This window comes from Passer domesticus, chromosome 11, assembly GCF_036417665.1.
Source record: "Passer domesticus isolate bPasDom1 chromosome 11, bPasDom1.hap1, whole genome shotgun sequence".
NCBI classification, from domain to species: domain Eukaryota; kingdom Metazoa; phylum Chordata; class Aves; order Passeriformes; family Passeridae; genus Passer; species Passer domesticus.
The window spans coordinates 17,923,687-17,940,544 of NC_087484.1; the positions used below are offsets into that span (position 1 = coordinate 17,923,687).

General features: G+C 38.6%; 1 long non-coding RNA gene across 2 annotated transcripts in view; it reads right to left on the reverse strand.

The window, feature by feature from the left end:
- LOC135278425 (uncharacterized) overlaps positions 1 to 16,825 on the reverse strand; it is a 42,622-nt gene extending 25,797 nt beyond the window's left edge. The window contains exons 1-3 of one of the 2 annotated variants that reach the window (XR_010345942.1): positions 16,571 to 16,825; positions 15,207 to 15,323; positions 11,693 to 11,781 (exon numbers count right to left, since the gene is read on the reverse strand). This is a non-coding gene — a long non-coding RNA (uncharacterized LOC135278425). Of the gene's footprint in view, positions 1 to 11,692; positions 11,782 to 15,206; positions 15,324 to 16,524 lie in introns of both variants that reach the window. The other variant, XR_010345941.1, reaches the window with a different exon arrangement.
- Positions 16,826 to 16,858: the final 33 nt, after the last annotated feature.

Genomic DNA, 16,858 nt, shown 5'->3' on the forward strand with positions numbered 1-16,858 from the left:
CTGTAGTTCAGCTGGTATTTTTTAACAGTGTTTGAGCTCCATGTATATTATTAAAAATTAATTTGTCACTATGCTCCATTAGAATTTCATTAGAACTTGGTGATATGAATACTAACAAAATTCTAATGTGAAACTCAAGCAGATCCACAATGTTTATGTTTATTGATTGACACAAAAACTAAGTTTAATTATATATTATTTAGCACACAACAACTTTGGCTTCACATAGATGCCCCACAGTTGAATTTTCACCCACTGACAGAGGTTTGTAACTTGCCTTCTAATAAATCCATTGTTGGCCATTTGTTAAAGCAGCCTGTACAAAGTTTTTGAAAAGCCAACTTCCCAGAGTCAGTCAGTGCTGATTGGATGTATTGTAGATTGAAGCCAAACAGAAAAAACTAATACACAGTAAAGGTGTGATGACCAGATTTGATGACTCTTGTCTCACACCTCTCAAGATCTGGTTTGGAGGGACACCAAACCACCACAAACAGTCAAAACTGTAGAATAATACTTCTAAAAAACCCCACCTCACTCTGCTTTTCGTTCTGTTATTTCCATATGCCTCCCAAGATAAAAAAGCATACAAAGACCTATATTTGCACAAACATTCCTTTAATTTCTTACTAATTCCACTCGAAGAAGTGGCCATTATTGCTAGAGTGAATTCTGCAATTCTGATTATCATCAATTTAAGACAAGGTAATTGTGCTTGAAGTAGTACTGCCATCACATTACTAATATACTTCAGGTTTCTTTTGTCATTTGTATGAGAAACTGTACAAATTAATCTACAAATTGAGCTCATTTTGTATTTTAAAGGTAGAGGTGCATGCAAGATTTATAGAGAAACATTTATCCTTACACACAATATGAAGATTAACTCACACAGGACTAGTATAACAAGAATTAAACAAAAAGCCCTCATAAGTGAGCAGAGTGGTATTCAACTAAAAAAGAAGGGGGAAAAATACGTAACTGATACTTAGTTAAAAATAATTTCAGGGAATAGAGTAAAATAGAAAATTCTTATTTCCCCACTCTTGAGCTTTAAGAAAATATTGAGTGGAGTTTTAACTTGAAGAAAAATAATCTAGTGCTCTGGTCTTATCTGTAAGTCTCAGATGTATATACCTTTTTATGAAACTGATTTGATTTAGGAAAGAAGCTAAATATCTTTTTCAAATGAATCAAGATGATATGCTCTGCTAGGAATTCACCAGCCCACAAAATAGAACTCATTTGAAAGACAAGGTCTGTACTCTGAGTCATTAACACATTCAGGCATTCTGGATAGGATTCAACAGGAAAAAAACAAAACAAATCAAAACCTCATAAGAGCACTATGCACACACATCAGAAATGAGAGCTGCAGAGGACTGGAAATGGCAAACTTACTTTTTTTCTGAATCCACGTGTTTTGAACTCACAATAGATTTAAACTGTATAAGTATCAGGCAACCTTAGTTTGATAACACTGCAGTCTTCTCATTTCAGTTGTATAACAATGTAGCATTATATTTTATTCAGAATCATTTTCAATTAAATATCCTCCTCTCACACAAGCACTCCTGTGCACTCAAAAATAGATGATCCCACATTATCCATCCCCCAAGCTGACCCCCACAACCAGTGAACCCAAATACCCCACACATGGACTTCATTTCACAGACTTAGAATATGCTTTGTAAAACTATAGGGAAAATGAAGAATGCACCATTTTTTCCTCAGTTGTTTCAAGCTGTATAAAGTTGTATGAATGAGATTCAGCATGATGCATAGATTTATGGATTGTCTTAACATCTTAATATACAGCAAGATATTTCAATACATTTTCATGTTTATACTTAAAATAATCAGAGGAAAGGTTAAGGATCAGCACAAAAAGCTCATTTGTTGTGACATTTTCCCAAGGTTACAGAGCCCTTCTTACAACGGCCTTCTCAAAGAAACTGATGCTCAGAAAAGCAGGGTGGGTTTTCTGGCACAAATTGTCATTTTACAGCAATTTGAAATGTTGCTTTGGAATATTCCCTAGGGAAGAGGGATAAGACAGTGATGCAAAGTCACAATTTGCTACTGAAATCTTTGCTCCACTTTACAGCCCGTTTCTAAAAAAATGCAATTTTATTGTAAAGGAAAATAAGAAGAATAAAACCACCCAGTGTTTCAAAAAAAAAAAAAAAAAAAAAGCAATGCCATTCCTTTGTCTTGGCAAATAGACAGATGACATCTATGTTTTCAAAGGAAGTGCTGTATAAATGAGGATGGTTTACTTTTGATAACCTCGATTTAGAGCTGGTGCCCTATAAAAATAACTTTCCTAGAATAGTAAAGATTTGCCATATAACAACAGGCTACTCCCCAAGAAATTAAGTGTTTAATAATTCTCAACTGCTAAAAAGAGGGAAGATTTCTCTCTTCTACCTCCATGACATCAGCAAATCCACACTGAGCCCAGCCCCACCCCTCTCACATTCCAAGGAGGTTAAATATTGAAACTTCAGAGACCGAAACCCAACAATCACAATTCCACATCCTCAATGGAAATGCCACTAGGAAAACAGGGAAACATCCCAGCAACGCTGTGGCAGTGGAGCAGAAAGGCTTTGCTTGGTGCTCACACCTGCACCACGGGCTGGGCCATGGACAACAAACACCTGCAGCTCGCTCTCCTTGGAGGCAGAAGCGCTTTTAGCAGCTGCAACTTGATCCCTGCTCAGCAGCTTTGGGGGATGCCATTCTCAGGCAAGGTGTTTCTGTTTGCATTACTGCAGACCTGGTGAACTACTGAGACTTCTTCATCAACTTGCCCTGTCTTCAAAACCCGTGGCAAGCTCATAAGGCACGTGGCAAAGCTCTTTGCTCCTGCAGCTGGGTCTGGGTACATCTCTGGGTACAGAGATGGTGCTCTCCTTTAAAAAGCACACCAGTGGGTAACAACACCCCAGAAACAAGGTGGAGGGCACGGAACAGAGCTGCTATCCAGTATTTAGGCAGCTACATAATGGTTGAGTTCATTGCATTATCTATTTACTCACATGTAGGACATCCCTGCATTATGCTTGGTTGGGTGAAAAGCTGTGGTCTGTTTGCCCAAAGGAAAGTGGAAGATACATTCATCTCCTTGTACATCTTCTGTTTGAAAGACTGTGTTTTAAGCACCTAGCAGTCAAGTGATTAATAGCCTATCAATAAATATTAATGCTAGAATATGAAAATTAATTCATATTTCCTTAATAATTTGAGAACCACAGAATTTGCATTTACTAAATTTTTTTATAACTGCTAGAAATGCAAGAAACAGCCTTGTTTAAAGATGAAATTACAGTCTTTAGCATGGCTAGAAGTATATGATGTGTCTACAACAGACCTAAAAATGGCCCATGATAAGTGATCATGTTTGGTCCTTTCTCTAGCATAGAATCATTCATTTAAAACAGAGATGTGTGCAGCTTGCATCTCTGGGCCACTGTGAAAACACTATATTTTGATTATGTTATTACAATACCATCATAATCTACAGAGGATAGCTTTTCATATTATTAATAAAACTTAGTGATAAAAAAAATCACCCTCCACAATAATAGCTGAGATCAACATAAAGCACCAGCTGATGGCTGAAACTTTAAACACATCACCATTAACTGCCTATCAAATAGATAAAAGATTGAATTTCATTGCAGTCGAATACAGAAAGCATTAACAATTCACTTTCATAGTTCACTTAATAAGAAAATGGTACAAATATTAACACCCCTTCTTTGTGAAACAAACATTTACATAGGTGTTTTTCAACAGGTCATGCCAACTACTTCTGATGGGAAGGAATGGAGCAACAAAACACCTCCTCAAATGCTTTCTGTAGTGCTTTTATACCTTCAGCACATTCCCAGGCAGTAACTAATTAATTACAACTCACTGATGCAGGCAATCACTCAAGCATGCTCATGAAGACCAGAAACAGGGCTGGAGCTTAGGAGCATCTGGTTCTCAATTATGGGGCTGCTCTGTGAGAGCACAACGCTCATCTGCCTGTTCCACACATGGCACCAGGGCTTATTTATAGTTGCTACTCAGGAAGCTGTAATTTGTATTAAAATATGTAATGACTGAATTACTCTTCAGTGCCTGTGCTTGAGAATAGCAAAGTATTCCCACCAATCTCCATACTATATAAAGCTGTAGCTAATACCAAGGATTTGTTCAAAAGGCAACCTAAACTGGAGTGAAACCTGGCCTTTCTACCACAGAGAACAACTGTCACAGTTTTAATGGGCATATTTCACTAATACCACTGAGCAGAATTCCTGCTCATTCACACCAGCCCACAGGTGGCTGCTGAGCAGCAACAGGCCCACGCATCATCAGGCAGTGGTCAAATGTAACGCTGAACATCAAATCTGAAAAAACTCAACCACCTTCCCGCACTCCTCGTTTATCCTTTCCTCTCACGCCCAAGCCATCCTGAGTGAAGTGCTAATCAGAGCTCCGCTCACTCTGAGTTTTAAAGTGCATGTCAGATTCCTCCTTGCCCGCTCCCCACCAGCTACCCCTTCCCTCCGCCCCGCTGTGCATCTCGAACACCTGGCAGGCAATTGCTGGCTCACATAATTAGTTTGTAATCTCCACCAGTTACATTATCACCTGCTCTGCCTACAAATCCACGGCCCTCCCACCTCCTGTAATTAGCAAGTTCTTACTTAATCCTTTCTAGTGTGGAGTTGGGAAACATAATTTCTACATAGAAATTAACACTTTCCTGAAACAGTTTTCAGTTTGTTACAGGCAGGTTGTGTTTCCAAATGAGAGAACACAAATCCAGGGGAATTCTCCAAGCTTGAGATGAAATGCTGCACTCTCCTTAGCAGCCAAGTGACTCTGGCACTTTAGGCAGGGGTGCACCCTCTTCCACACATGCATTACAATGCCTAGTCCTTAATAATCCAATTGTAAAAGGTTATGTAAATTAAAATTAGATTACATGAAATGTCCTTGTTAACCGGTTTGTAATAGATCTGTACAACACAGCATCCCAAGGACATTCCACTTGCCCCAGTAAAATCCATAAGTTATGTGATTGAATAAAGATGGGATGATTCTGCTCATCATTTAAACACTTGGGAGGTTTGCAAAGATGTTTCTTCTACCTAAATCCCTGTAAAGAAAGCATATGAGTCATAAACAAGTTCAGTGGGTACAATAACAGCAAGCAGAGTTATACAACACCCCAAAAAAACCCTGGAGTACAGATTGAGCAAACAGGCTTGTTTTGCCTAAGAAAAACGACAGTGCATGTAAGTCATCAAGTGTGTGACAGCCTGGTGAAAAGAGATAGGAACAGTCTGTCTCAGAGTACACAGAGCAGAGGGCTTCAGATGCAGAAAATAAAGATTCAACTTCAGGAAAAAGCAAAGAAAAAACCCCAACTTTTGCATGGAAATAGTAGTGAAAGACAGGTGAAGGAACTAAGTTTCATGGGTTGTTTAAAGGTGTTTTACTATGTTTAAAGGAGTCGCCCATTATGTTCATATATTCCCAGAATTCTGCTCTGAATACCTTGATCACCGCCAGAATAAAAGTTTGTGGTGAAATCCAAACTTGAGATGTTTCCTCACATTCCAGTCCCAGTTAAATAACTTAATTGTTCCTCACAGGTGGGCACACCCACTTCTTGCTGAAATAGTCCAAAGGGCAATTTCTGCACCTAAAAGCCAAAGATAACTGGAAACCATCTGAGATCAGCAAGCCTAAATTCCTTTTTCCTTCAGGTTTATTCCCTATGCTATCATCTCAACTACCATTCTCCAAACTTACTTCAGATATCTTATGGGAAATTTCCAGATTTTAAAAGAACTTAAACTTTCTGAATTATTCTCAATATTGTGCATGGATCTCCTAGCTTAATGATTGTTTACCCCATGATTACTGTTAGCTTGTCTTAAACATTAAGAATATGGATATTCAAAAAGAAAAGTCACAGGTCTGAATCCAAGAAGAGCATTGGCATAGAATTCACTTATTATTTAAATGCCCCTAAAAGTTCCTTTTCACCTCAGTTTCTAAACTGCATAAAACTAAGACAAAAAAATCCCTTTCACTTCCATGCACAACTCACTAGACATATCTTTAATATTTGTGTTTCTCTTCTATTCCTTGTCAAAACCACTTAGAGAAAATATGAATAGAGAAAACAATATTAAAAAGCTGTGAGAATTTGTTGCTAAGCCTATTAACTTGGGATTTTAAGGATACCTCCTCATTTTCATAGAGGTTGTAGGGAAAACAGATTCTGATATTGCAGAATCAATAATGGAGATGCTGAAAAGTTATTGCCATTGCATTTCAAGAAAAAAACATGAAGAACATGACAACACTGACATCTCTGTTATTTACTGAGCTACATCTATCAATTCTCAGGAAAATACAGGAAAACCTTATCGCAGCCTTGAATAGAAAATTCCTGAAACCTTTTCCATCCATGGCTGGGAATTGTTGATACTGACCTGGGGGCCAGTTCTGACCAGTAGCACTTGTCCAAACAAACAGTGCATGCTCACTGGGGCTCCTGGGCACACAAACTGTTAATATTACACCCCTGATACAGATTTCTCATTTGTTGATCTACTTAACCAAGCTCATGATACTTGAACTGAATCAGCTTTCAGCAGTGCTGCAAACTTCCACCACAGTTTGTAGTTTAATGGGATAAAATATCCCAACATTACTTGCTCAATCAATAATATTAATACAAGACAGAATTTAATTTACTTCTAGAAGAGGATACAAGCACTGTGAATCACTACATCAGTTTCGCTTCCCTGAACTACATAACAATTCTGTCAACACAGCCTTTGTTTCAGTTTTTGTGATTATTTTTTTCTTGTTTCCATGTACTTAGGACATGAATAAGAGGAACAGGACACACAGTATTTACTTTTCTGCCTCTGGGCTCATGCAGCTGAACCTGAACAGACCCAGAGGACACAAGCTGTCCTCTGTGCTGGCCAGTACTCAGGCTCTAGTTTGGTTAACCAAAGAGCCAGTTAGTGGAAATTCAGAATTGGTTTATAAATATCTTCTGAGGTATTGGATCAGGAATTTTAATTTAGAGAGAAGTGATCAGTTGGACCAAGAACTGTATTTAACTGCATATTGACAAATGCAGAAATATTCCTAAAATCACAGTACCACAGCAAAAATATTGGTTTCTTCCCTTTTGTGTAAGTGGTAGAAACCTCTAAAAGATACATAATTCTCTCAGACATGTCACAGAATTGTTCATAGTGACTAGAGAGGCATTAAAACCTTTTCATAATATTTTTTTATTTTATTCTAATACATTTTCCATATGGTCAAATTTAATATTTTCTTATGCACAGGAGTCTAGCATCCAGGCCTTACCTGTGCATTTAAAGACAGATAACAAATTCTTCAATTGTGACATATAACTCTAATCTGATCAGAGGCAATAAAAAAAGACACAGAAATTTATTCAACTCTTGGATATATGATTATTCTATGCAGATAAATCCACAGGTCCTCCCTTCTCTACCTTCACTCCGGGAGCTTCAAGTGGTCTTGCTTCTGTAACTCGTGTTTAGTTGTGTTTATGTTTAATCTGAGTCAAACTGTGCCATTCTTTAGTGACACAAAACAAAATTGCCATTTCTCTGTGCTTCTGGAAGATGTTACAAATAAGGAAGGAAAGGGGGATGAACATGACCTTATCCAAAAAGCCCTGCGGTTTTCCTTCTACCTTGGAAAAAGCTGGGTTTATGTTTTCTTAGGGTAGAGGAATGTTAGTTTAAAATTATGCCAATCAAACTCCACAGGTTAAAAGGGCATAGCTTGTTTATCTTTAGTTCTGATATTTGCCAGCAAAAGGATTGAAAAGCAGCTATCTGGACTTTGGGGACTGTATTTGAGATAAAACCTTTGCAATATTTGGATAATTAAAACACATGCTCTGCAATTATTTATAATCTGACCTTTATTTTGACAACATTGTTAAATTGCAAGTGGATTCAGTTACCCTAAAATTTAAAAATTCAGAAATCCATGCCTTAACTCAGGAGCAGTTTAGTCTTACCTCTTTGGTTTTAGAATTTGAAAATTCATTGGAACTGTCATCGCTGACCACAAAATACAGTAGGAAAATTGTAGGTTATGCAAGGAAAATCTGAACCTGATCTACAAAGGACCAGTATTTTGTCACTTGTTTTTATTATAGTATCCATTTTAGACAAATAGTGCATTGACAAATTACTGTGTTTTAGAAATAATGGGGGCTAAGTTCTGTTCCCTCTCCAGATCAAAAGCGTATGCAGGAAGAAAGAAAAGAAAAAAAAATGCTTGTGTTGAGTTTGTCGTTTCTTCTGATAGTTTAAGATTCAGATTGGTTTTGTAGGTCTGACTTTTTTTTCCTCTCTCATTTTTTCTTATGGAATTAAATGGGATTTATTAACTCCTTTTACAGAGTTCTGTGCAAAATCCCACCATGGTTTTAATCAAGATTTCACTATCAAACTGACTAGAGGCTGCTTATAAGCTACTCAGCCTAGCCATCAACTTTAGAAGACAGAGATATGTTAAAGATGAAACTATACCAGAGTACACTGGCACAATTACCATCTTTTATCACACACTGTTGATTAAACCACCAGATCCCCATGAAAGTCATTTACATTTTCAAGAGCCCAATATTAAGACAGGTTTTTTCAGGTGTCAAAAGGATGGTTCCTACTTACTTAGTTCTCCTAGTTTGTCCCACCTTTCCAACTGGAAGAAAACTAAAGTATTTCTAACCACAATTTAAAAGTGGACTCTAACTTGCTAACAGTACTAATTGGGGAATTACATATATCAGAGAATAATTTCATTTTGCAAGACCCTATTATCAGTGCCATAGATATGTCCTTTTCAGGCCATAAAAGGATATCAATGGCATGACAAGTGTTTTGACCTCCCAGCTCTGGTGATTGCAACAGTGTAGTTGAAGGCATCCCCTTGAATCTTTATAACATGTCACACTTGACTCAAAAAATACAGCAGTTCTCCCAAACAAATCTGAGTGGGTCTCACGGTTCTTTTTCAACGCCAACTTCTGCAGTCACTTTGCCTAAGAAAGCACATTTATCAATTCCTTTGCCTTGCACAGATCTGTTCATGATTCCTTAGCTACCGTGATGCTCAGTACCCTGGAATGGAAGTATTACAGCTCTAAATTCATTGCACTGAAAAGATGAAAGTTTCAGATCAAGAAAACATTTTCATCATTGACACTACTTCATTAGCAAAGCCAAATAATCATTCTGTGTTAACCATAACAGTTTGAAAACTGTGGCCAGGCACCTTCAGAGGAAAAGGAGTTCACTGACCTGACTAGTTCACTGAAGCATTTCCCCCTTCATTATGAGTATTAGCTTATTAGTGCCTAGGTTTAGTTGAAGCCAGATGTTTCTGATTTTGTGAAGACAACCTCACTGTGATGGCTCTGAAGCCCGTGTTACCCTCCAGCCCTAGGTGGATGTGCAGTTTGGGATTCAATTAAGCTACAGATCAGCTATTAAGTTGTTCACCATTCCTGATCTACACTATTTGCTGAGCAAGAGATTACATCACTCACGTGAGACACTGGAGATCACAACGTCTTCTTACATTTCTATCAAACTCTAATTCCCTCCCAGCTCAGGAGCTTTTCACTTGTCTCTAGCAGAGGGACCGTTCCCTTACAGAGAGGCACATTTCTTACCTAGGAGAGCAACGCTCAAGTCAGTTAAAGCAGCCCAACCTTCCATACCTCCTTGATATTAACAGAACCTTCATGTTTATGCTATTGCAGCAGAGAAACAGAAATATGTTAAAGACACCTCAAAGCTAAGCCAATCAATCACAGTTCTCATCCCCACATCCTGGACTTCATCACATCCTGCAAGCCTCTCCTGCTCTGACTGGATGCTGTTGGACCTTTTGATGCTGCAAGGCAGCAGATGACAAGACATGAGATAAATAAAATGCACTTTTTTTTTTTCCTCTTTGCTTCCCTCATGCTGACCAGAGAGGAAATGACAACCAGATGCCCCAGTGACCCAGTGTTCCCCCGAGGTGACCGATCCAAGGGTAACATGTGGTCGCCTCATTTGGGAAGGAGCCAAAGCCTGCTCTGTTTAATTGGCCGAATGGTCCCCTACAGCTGCAACAGATTAGGGACAAATTCTCTTCAAATAAAGCTGTGCTTTTTTTCTCCCATGCCCCCCTCTAATTTGGGGGGTGTTGGGGAGAAATCATGCCTGGAGAAACATGTGCACATACACACACGACTGAAGTTAATAAAAGTGTCAGGTGGGCAAACAAAATACCATTTATTATTAAGCAGCAATAAAAGACCACATTGATGTGTATAAGGAATCAGGCACTCCAGAGAGAGGGAGGGTAGTGGTGTCTCATGAATCATTACAAGAGCTTTCTCTGATCTTTAATGCTGGACTCAGTGACTTCGGGAAGGGGGAAGGGTGCAAACCTTTCCAATGCCAAGTCCTAAGCCCCCTCTTTCCAATTCTACAACAATTCACGTGTGAGGGGATGAAAGCAGCCTGGCTGGAGCAATCGGCTACAAAGAGCAGTCTAAACTGTGAGAGCCATCTTGGAGGGCACTTTCAGACCCAGCCGACCCTGTCAGTGAGCTCTGTAGTTATTTTAAAGAATAAAAAGAATATTTTAAAGACTGGACTTTTAAAGATAAAGACATCTTCAGGGCAGAAGCAGGATGTTCATTTACCTAGAGATCCACTATCTAAGAAATTTCTGATAGAAGTGCTATATTTAGCAGCCATTCAGCTGGCAAAGAAGTGCTCTACTATTCATTATAATATCAAGTTTTCACTAAAAAAAGCTCATATTCTGAAACTTTAGCGTAGGGGCTTTTGTTCCCTCTCAGACAATCCTTGCTGTGTTTTTCTTTCATTGCTTGGCATTAATCTTTGGTGTGGAAATGAACTCATTAGAAGACCTATGTAGGAGGGGGAAAGAGGTGCCAAGAGTTCTCTTCCAGTGGTTCTGGAGGCACAAGCAGATGCCAAACTGTTCTTGCTGCATAGGTTCCTCTGGATCCTCATAAAATGCTTGTAAGTTTTTGGAAATCCATTCATCAAGTGCAATGTAATATAAAGATTAGTGTTCCTACTTGAGCCTAAGGAAATGTTGTTTTCCTTTACCAATGGCCCATTAGGAAATGAAGTGCAACAGAAACGCGGAGTGGGAAAATAGCTATATATCAAATATTCATTCTGAACATTTTGGGGGAAAAAAAAGAAAGAATAAAATACATTACTTTTGCCACAAGAAAAAAAATATACTTTTCTTTAGACAGTGATTTGATAGCCCAGTGTCATCCACTTGATTATAAACATTACATTAACCATAGCCACACAGCACACAGCCAGAGCAGTTATGCAATTATAGTAAATGTTCTAACTCAATTTTTCTACACACCTTCCATGACGACTTTATGGATTAGAGCCCCTGAAGACAGCAACAGTCATTTGTTGCTCCAATTTAACTGGGGCTGTTGCTGTGCCTTAAATGATAATTTTTTTAAAAACATAAAAAAATCTGCAGATAGATTTGTTGTTCATTTGACTGAAAGGAAGAATCTTAGTAAGAAGACTCTGAAGCAAAGAACAAATACCTGTATGTAGGTCAGCAGTGTGTGTTCAGCTCCCAGTAAGATTTGAATGCACTCAGAGGCACTCACTTTGCTTGAAGAATTTTTCTACCCTAAAAGATTAGACAGAATGAGAAAGCTCCTTTCACTTTGCAGTATCAAAGTGTTTAATTCTCACAATTCTTATTAATTATCTGATTTGTTTGCTTTCCCCAAAAATATCTTCTGAAGAGGGAAGGACTCAATGAACAAAGAAAGATAAAATGAGTCATTGTGGAGATATTTTAGAATATTTGAAATAACTTAAAGAAACCTCTCTACTTCTCTCTGTCCACATGAGAGAGTTTCCCCTTCACTGCGTGCACTGGCATTACCTTGTTTTGCATGTGTCCACCATAGAGACAAATATATATGTACTAATAAGCATTTTGAAAAGAAGTGGTGGTCTTGGCAGTGCTGGGTTTATGCTCAGACCCCATGATCCTAAAGGTCTTTTTCAACCTAAATGATTCTATGACTCAATGATTTACTTCAGAACAGCCCCATTTCCTCCGCATGAGAATTCATAACTATTTGCTGTGTATTCATCTCATAAAAAAACCAAATGTAATTTCTTGTAGCACTAAATACAGCCTCTTCCTCAGGCAGCAAAACGGCCTTACAGCACTTCTCAAACAGGATGCCAAAGGGGTGGGAGTGGGCTGAGCCCAGCCCATGCTCACATTGTTCTCCAGTGCCACCACCCCCCAAGCAGGTGGAGGAGGAGGAAGGGCCCCCTGTGCCAGAAGCATCTCCCTCAATAGCTCAGATGAAGGCACACTTTGGACAGAGCCCAGAGGCTCAGGAACGCTGCTTTCTTGTGCTCAGCTCAACTTGAAGTGTTTTACATTGGCGGCAAAGACTCTGAGAAATTCCTAGCTGGACACCTGTTTGTTCAATCTACCACCTTTTTCCAATGTTACTTCATTAAAATATTAATTATATTCATTCTACATTCCTATCAGGATTTCGTAAGATGCAGGACTGCATTGTCTAGGTAACCATCAGAAGCAAAATTCACAAATGGTACAATGCAGAGGATACTTCAGGCTTTTTCCTTTCCTACTCCTGGTTTAGAACTGTTTTCAAAATCCAATTTCAAACATGAACAATTGAAAACATGGCTTTGAGGCTGCTGTGACAAATCTGTTTCATACTGGTCTATAATCACAGTTTCCATAAAAGATTCTGAGATAACCCAAAGTCAGTTTATGGTCTCCTTACACATCATAAACTGTTATCTCAAGTTTTTTCTGATGTTGATATCCAGATGGAATAAGAAAAATAATGTGGCTCTGTGCTATCCCTTGCCTTTTTTTTTTTTCCTTCTGTCCTGTAGCCCTGGCCACAGAATTCCCACTCTTTTGCTGTGACATTGGTTGGATAAATTTGGCCAAACCAGAGGAGCACAGAAGTTCAGAACAGTAATGAGCGATGTTGCAAAATAAATGGTTATCTTGAACACATATAATTATTGACACAATTTCTATTACAAATAAAATCAATTTTATGCAAATACAATATCACATTGAAAACACACTACATTTTTTGGTTTTTGATTCTTTGAATGTAAATATAGTCAACACTTTGCTGACATTATTACATAAAATACAGTTTGAGAAGAAATTCATTTTGAGTAGTTCAGAGTGTATGAAAACTGACCTGTATTTGTGGGTTAGACTAGTTCTAACTATTTAATTTTCTTAATAATTGCTAAATGTACCAGCACAGTCATAATTGAGGAGAACTAGTTCTTTGTAGAAAAGCACAGAAAAACAGAGCAAATCCAAAAGACCAAATCCTACACCAGAACTAGCACAATTCTTTCATGCCTTCTCAAAAACCTAGGGAATTCTGCCCAGTTCTGCTGACTCCTACCAGTGTCATGTGCCATAACACCCTTCAAGCAGGTCACTGCACAAATATGTTTTTTCTTGTGGAAAACATAACAAAAATCTCTCTGCAGAATCCATCGCTTCCTGCAGAATTCACCAGTCTATAATATAACTCTGTATGGCCATGAAGTTTTGCAGTGAGCTCCAGATCAATTGCAGCTCTTGACATTTATCTAACTTGAATGCTAGAGAACATACATTTTGGGTTGATTCCTATCTGTTACCCACTAAATGGATCAATAAGGCGTTTTTTTCTTTTCCAGTGAGAGAGGGTCTACACTTGACATCTTCTTTTAATGTTGGACAGACAGTTTCATTCAAACTGCAATGCTCAGCAACCTCTGATATCCTAGCAGCACCCAGCTGCTCTTCCATTGTTAAGACATGGTTCAAATCTCTATTATAAACCCTCTTTTTTTTCTTTTAATTAGTTTAAAATGCAGCTGTAAAAATTGCTTTGGGATGAACCTTGGCATGTTGAGCTGACTGCTGGCCTCTCTTTCTCTTGTCTGCCCTCCCCCACTCCACTTTAAAATTCGAATTTAGATTTATTCTGCCTGGAGATAGAGGAAGAAAAGCAAGTAATAAAAATAACTTATTCCAAAACTAATAGGCAGACACCAAGCCATCAGATATCAGGTATGTGGCTTGACTATGTATTAAAAAAAACAGATAACACATATTTTCAAGTGTCAGACAGCAACACCTTCACAGCATTAAACTAAGAGATGTAACAGGTAGGTCGGTGTTAAAGGTCCTACATCTGAAAAAGAGCCTCCATCACTAAGCCAGGATTCTCCTCCAGGCCACCAATTCAGCAGTCCTTGAAGCCACTCTGAGGACTGAGGAGATAGGACTGAAAATACTGTAGCACTGCCCTTTAATACACTGCTTTTATCATCAGCAGGTCAACACAACTGTGAATACTGTACATGGAAAATTTTAACAGGTCAGAACACACCACTGCAGGACTGTTTCAGTGCCCCTGCTTCCTCAACAGGGAGTTCTCCACAGTAATGCAAAACAGAGCTATTAGGAGGCAGACAGTTAATTATAATGAAAAAAGGTAATAATATGTGCTGTCTCTGTGAGGCATTCTCAGTGACTACCACACTGATATAATCAGCAAACTACACGAGGTTCAGAGTTAGCCTTGCTTGTGCTGGAAGTAATTAGCTATCAAATTGATCTCCAGCTATTAGAGCTCACGGATAGGATGCCTTCTGTCAAGTGTACAACTAGCTATTCCAGCAGCCTTCCATTGTGCCCGAAGCACTAGGATGCACTGCAGAGGACCCTCAAATTTCACCCAGAATTTCCATGCTTTCGTAGATTTAATTAAGATTGTGCTTAGTCAGTAGAGAAATGCAACATTTTGTTCTTGAACCCATGCCCATATTTGCTAGCAGCTATTAGGATTATAAGTATCAAATAACAAAATGCTAAATCGTGATATTTAAAGTCTAAAAAAATTAGTACGAAAAAAGTTGTTTCTGAAAGAAAATTCCAGAAGTTGTACATGACAATGTTAGAAACCTCCAAAAACTTTCTGAAATCTCAGCACAAGCAGCTGTTGTCACCTGATACACACACACATTACATACCTCAGGAAAAGAAGCTATTTGTGAAACTTCCTTACAGCCCAGTGACATGGTGCTCTTCACTCTGACAGCAGCAGCACAGTTTAACCAGGGTGATACAGGTAACAATTGGAAAATACTCTGCCAAACAACAAATTCAATCATAATCAGCATATGCTTTGTTACAGGCAGATCTCCAGCCCTTGGTCTCACCTATCACATCTCTGTTCACTGATAAAAATGATTTGGCCTTCTACAAACTGTCACTATGTTCTGCCTTGAACAATATCTGGCAGCAGTGAGGCTCACAAGTTAATTAAGAGAACGTGCTTCATTTTACATTTTAAATATAATAAAGAAAACCAGAAACAATCTCAGTAATATGCACTTCGCACTTCCACATACATAAATAGATAAATAATCCAATTCATATAATTCATGTTTATCACAATTAATCATTCTCTTCCATCTCTGTATGGCAGAGATTTTATAACTTGTCATATCTTTCAACACTATTTACTCCTAAGCTTCAAAGTTATATTTTTAGAGCATATTTTCTGCCTCAGAAAACTCTCTGGTAACTTGTTTTTGTGTGATGGAAATATTAGTATTTTTCTAATATCAGTTAAATGTTAAATCATCATCAAAACTAATGCTAATAACAGTTATACATGAAGTAACTTGTTAATTGTTTTTTAAATGGTTTTGTACTCTTTATTATACCTTCCATCAAAGGACCGCAGAATTATGAAATTGTGGTGTTTTTGCTATGAAATTCTTATCCCAGAATTTTTATGGCCTGAAAGGACAGAAACAAATTCCCAGTCCTTTTCATTCCAGGGAGCCAATCTAGGACAAATCCAGGACTTTCATCTTCTTTGTAAAAATATATAAACTGTGGAATCCAGGAAATAGGGTTCTTTATTTTCTGAGCAAAGGAAAAAGGCTCCAGTGCTGCAGCAGGGAAGCACCAGAGCTGCATGCACTGCATATCAAAGACAGCTCCAAGGGCATCTCTGCTTTTCTCTTTGCACTAGAATGTACGAACAGTGCACCCTATTGCTGAGCCCCAGGATGCAAGTTACACTTGAAGAAGGGGAGAAACTATCACTTCAGCCTTGGCCAAAATATATATGTATGTATATTTAGTTATAGAGTAATAATGTGGAAGCTTATAAATGAGTACAGTTGATATATTTAAATCTTAGCAGCCTTTGAGCCAGAGCTTTGCAGAACAGGTATTCCTGAGGGCAGAGGTACAGCACAGAAACACAACAAGCTGAAGCTGCTAAGCTGAAATTCACTTTAACTTTCCATGAGGAAGCTTGGATCAGTTACTCACATGCTAAAGGCTCGCTACTATTTGGGTTAAATGAAGTGTTCCTTACAGCAGTAATCACGATGTACAACACAGTTTTGGCTGTGGCCATTTCCTCTCTGTCAGAAATCCATCCATAGCTCCACTTGGAAGCCCTGTGCATGTGAGGATTGATTTCTTGACGTTTTGTCAGTGCCACTTCTCCCTGCATGACTGCAGATCTGATTAGAGGCAGAAATGTGCCTGGATGGAAGGCATGTGTTCCATTTCCTGCCCCTGGCAGCCACCAGCTCCGCAGGGTTCCACCAGCAGCTCGTGTGCAGCAAGTCCCTGCTCTGCCCTGCCCTCACCCAGAGTG